At 39.5% G+C, this 4,876-nt stretch overlaps 1 pseudogene; it reads right to left on the bottom strand.

Moving 5' to 3' along the window:
- Nucleotides 1-3,986: 3,986 nt before the first annotated feature.
- LOC122352412 overlaps nucleotides 3,987-4,876 on the bottom strand; it is a 4,034-nt pseudogene continuing 3,144 nt past the window's right edge.

Here is a 4,876-nt window from a genome sequence, read left to right as displayed (position 1 = left end):
AAGTGGACATGTGCAGTCCCAAGTCACGAATCTCAGGACACCCTGAGCTGTTTCTATGGGAGCAGAGAGATTATAAACGGCGGCTAAACAATGAGTGAAACCGATGAGTTTTACCAGTTGGTAGTTGGCTGCTTCATTTAGAAGGCAGGACTTGTTCTGCCATATTAGTGTCTTTTTAAGTCTTTGTCCTATCTATGCATGATTATCTGGTTAATAGCTTGTGTATTTGCATTAAGCATTTTGTCCCAGCTATCAGAACAGACTTGAAAAACATTTTTTGAGTCGTGACCCATCAGCTACAAAATTATAACACTGATGATAAGTAGGTCAGAATGACCATGAGACTTGGATTCAGGCCAAAACAAATGAAGACAGCTAAGCGACGGCGAGTGGCGCTCTCAGTTTCAGTGCGGGGCGGCGCATATTTCAGCAAGCTCTGTGATGAGAGAGGAAGCAGTTCTAATGAACTTACTGAATTAATGGCAGCAGCATTATTAGTCTGCCACAGAGTAATTAATTAGTCCCTGGATAGCCAACCTCTCTTACGCATTGAGGTTTAACGCAGCCCGCCTCAAACACTCTAGGTTTAAAGGAATGATTCACCGTCCTGTCTCTCCATACATGCGCGAGCTTGCATTTGTTTCAGTATAACTCATAAGTTATATTTCTAAAGAGCTTCAAGACCACTCTTTTAATATATGAATAAAGAACTACAAAGAGGAGCAATAAAAAGTATTATAAAAGTGACACTATACATAATATATGTCTTCAGAAATCGATAAAAGTCAAAAAGCCACAAAAAAAACAGACCAGTCAAAATATTGCTTCAATAAATAAATACATAAATAATGCTTTTTTTGAGTGTTAAAGGAACCAGACTCTAATATCCAATGTGAACTTATTCATTTTTTTATTCATATGTTTTCAATCTTTTACACATTCAACTACTTTTAATCCACTGCACAAAAAGCAATCTCAGCCAATTAATTGGACAGGCATTTTCACATTCTCAAGTCACTGGCTTATTCTGATTTTGCAATGGTAGTGAAATTTATTGAACAATAATAAATTGCAAATCTATTTCACCAAAGCTAACATATGACTTTAGAAGTTATATAGCAAACCATTTATGATTCTATTTTTCCACGTTTATGCCTGCTTTTTTTTTTTTTATTTGAAAGCGGAATGAATAACTATGCCCAGGCAGCTTGTTGTGGTTTGGAATGACAGTAGAAGGTAAGAAAATGTTGATGACAGAAGCCTTCAATATTTGTGTAAGAATATTGCTTGAAATGCTCTACATCATCCTGTAGACCAATGAAAGAGGCTAACAATGTTTTTATTGGACTCTGCTATCATATCTCCTGGACCGGAAGGTGTGTGGATAAAAGGACTCTCTGAAAGAGGAGGAAGAATGGAAAGCTTTGTGAAGTTAATCTGGGTAATCTTTTTGGGAGGCACTAATGTAGAGCATTCATTTTATAATCTATCTCAAGTATGTCAAATACAATAGCAAAGCCATTCGCCATACTGCACAGTGCTGACAGCAAAGGTTCTGCTCAGTCCAATACTGAATTTAATGGATTCCTTTGCAGTCCTATTTAGAACCCAGCAATAAAAAGCCTAGTCTGCCAATATTGTCAATGGCAGCTAGAACTCTCTCTCTCTCATCTCTCTCTTGCTCTCTCTCTCTCTCCAACTCCCTCTCTATACACAAATCCTTTGTATAAAATATACCAAAGTAATATCATCTGATGCTGAATTTGAATTATTCTGACTATTTGAGAGTCAATATGGATGGCAGTCGTCTGAATTAGTGCACACAGGGCCGAGAGCTCCACTTCACTTTGAATTTCACACATTTTGCTGCAAGGGAGCTCAGGGCGTGCAGATTTATCCACATGTTAAAACTGAATCCATTTGGATATACGTGAGGATGATTTGTACATTTCCATTACCATAATAACACATTATATTTGGTAGAAATCTTTCTCATATCCACATATCATTACCTTCCATGTTTTACATGGCTTCATTTCCCCTTATCAAATGCAGTCCTCTTAGAGTTTATATTACCATCCACCAATTTAGTCCCAGAGAAGCATAAGAAGGCTATTATTCAAAGGATTCATTTTCCTACACCCGATAGTCTATCAACTTAAAAAGCAGCTAAGCTTTAGATATAGACCTGTTTTACGCATATTAATCGGGTACATTAGATGTGTAGTATAATTAGACAGACTTTCTTAGAGGAAGCTTAAAAATTGGTATTTTATACTTTTGTTATTATATACTAGTGCCTTATAAATGTACTGAACTAAAACAAAACTGCAGCAAAAATTAAATGGCTAAGTGAAAAAAATAAGCTATATTGTACTGTACTACACATTTTGAAGGCATGATATTTGTGTTTTTCTTACTATAAGCATTTTCTTTAATCCATTTTACAGATCTAAGATTGAAAACACACAGCTAAAGAGACCTATTTATTACTTTATTTTGACAAATGTTACTGCATTTTTGTCTTTTCAGATCAGACCAATAAAACAAGATTCACAAGGTTAAGTTTCAGTATTGATATCTTTTCTGTTGCTAAAATCAACCAATCGTACCATAACCTTGGCTGTAAAATAAAAATTACTGCGATTGGTTGATGGGAATGCAGTTCAGGAACAACAAAGGATGTCGATCAGAAACAACTCCTCTTGTGTAAATCATGTTGCTTGTAATATCAGGAGAGTAAAAACACGCACGAAGCCTTGTGACTCTGGAAAAATCAAAACCGTAAACACAGCCATGCCGTTAAATGCTCCACAGTGGTAGAGTTTCTGACTAGGCTTTAATATTTACATTATACTAGTTAATACATTTACCATATCATTTCACTCTTCTCTATGGTCTGAAAGGCAAAGTAAATGAGAGAGGTGAAATAGAGATATTAGCAGAGGTCAGAACCTTCACAGCCAATCACGGATGAAATTCAGGCGGTGTGTGTGTGTGTGTGACCTTTGTAATTTGCATTTTCTTTCTAACCTGCTCGTTCAGCCAAACAGAGATAAAGTCAGAACACACATACAGTCACCCAATAAAGCTAAATTATCCGACTGCGGTCTGATATTTTTGTAAAATGATGCATGTAGGTCATTCAGGTTGCCTTACATAATTTTTTCTCATGTGAATTGAGGTCCCGAGAGAAAAATGAAATTAAGCCGGCTAAATTAGATTGAGACAATTGTTTTCTGTAAATCATTTAGATGCAGCACTAATCAGGTTTCCAGCGCACTGCAGGGTTGACTTAGCAGCCAAGGCCTCCACTGTGGTGATTTATTGTGGAATGCAGAGGAGCCCGGATGGAAATGATGGAGAACCCAGAGAGAGGCCAGTATGGAATGAAGAACCTCCCATTAGGCCGGATGCTGGGTAAGTAGTACGGCAGATGGATCTGGCAAAGGAGTTTCCCAGGATTCCTAGGTCTGGGGGCGCCGCTCTGATTCAGAAGGCGTGTCAGCATCGACTCTGCCAGCGTGACCTAATCATCTGCTTCTTCACCAACGAGACATGGAAGCAGTTCATATTGCTCCGGCGGAGGCGACAGATCTTTCTGATCTATTGCTGGCTCTCGGGTGTTTGGAAGACAATAAATCCCAACCGCGATTGGTTGGATGGAAATCAGAGGAGTCTGGAGCTCCATTCACTCAGTTTTTAATGGCCATAGGAGTGATTTGTGTTCCTCTGAAGTCACAGTGGCGGGAAATGCATGAGGTTGTCAGCGTGCTGTAGCCTCGGGAGTCTGACTCACCGTGGGATAGTAACAGCAGAGAGTCACGTAACACTGATGGACTGTCAGGTTAAAACTCAGACAAATTGTGAGGATTCCAGTGAAGATGGGCGAGCTTTGAATCTGATCATCCATAGTGCCCGTCTGGATGGGTTTGGCACACGTCTGTTCCATTATCGCCAAATCAGATGTGACCTTAATACTGTTGTCAGGAAAGATCCCAAACCAGCCCCAGCACCCCACATGTCTTATAGGTCACAAGGTCTCTGATGGTATTGGGCAGTGTGTGAGGAGCCAAGTCAATGGCCATCAGACACAAACCATCTTCCTGGATCAATGCAGCTGGATCCATCGGGCTCAGGAGAGGAAGTAAGAAGGGACAAGTGTCTGAGGCCAAGCCCGCCTGGCTCTTAGTACTCTTCTGGTAGAGGCTCTTGTAACTCTGAGTAAAGCCGTTCAACACGTCTGATCTTTATAAGCTTCAAGGCCTGGAGACAGTACAGGTTTACATTGACTACAAAGAAGGGTCATGTGTTTATCCCTTCTCTAGCAGCAAGGTCTCTTCTAGCCACACGTAGCCAAGAAGATGGCACTGTTTTGGCAAGATAAGCATAAAGTGGAAGTCATTCCAGTCTTGTAATTAAATCCTGATGATAATTGTCAGCAGCTGCTCGTATTAGAAATGTAATGGGTTAATTCTGCGACTCTCGAGCGTACAATCTAAATAGTTAACCTGGTAGAAGAAATGAAAAGGTGAAGAAGTGGAACACATTGCATCACTCCCTGGACAGAGTTCAGCCCAAGTGATTTTCCTCAAATTAACATCAAAACCTTTATTCAAATGCTGTCATTCTAATTAAATTCCCACTTAACACAACTGCAACATGAAAGCAAGAAAATATGTGCCCAAGAATTTGATGATGAGCCCATAATGTAGTTTACGTTCAATACATGGTATTGTTGTTTTGAAAGAGGTGTTCATTTGAAGCTGCTTCACCATTGAGTGATTTCTGGATTGTCTGTAATGACCTGTTTTTCTGCATTTAACAAAGGCACCAAAAGATGTGCCAGGCTGCGCTATGATTAAGTGGTGTGTAA

The sequence above is a fragment of the Puntigrus tetrazona genome, chromosome 10 (assembly GCF_018831695.1).
Source record: "Puntigrus tetrazona isolate hp1 chromosome 10, ASM1883169v1, whole genome shotgun sequence".
Lineage (NCBI taxonomy): Eukaryota > Metazoa > Chordata > Actinopteri > Cypriniformes > Cyprinidae > Puntigrus > Puntigrus tetrazona.
This window is presented reverse-complemented; position numbering and strand designations above follow the sequence as displayed.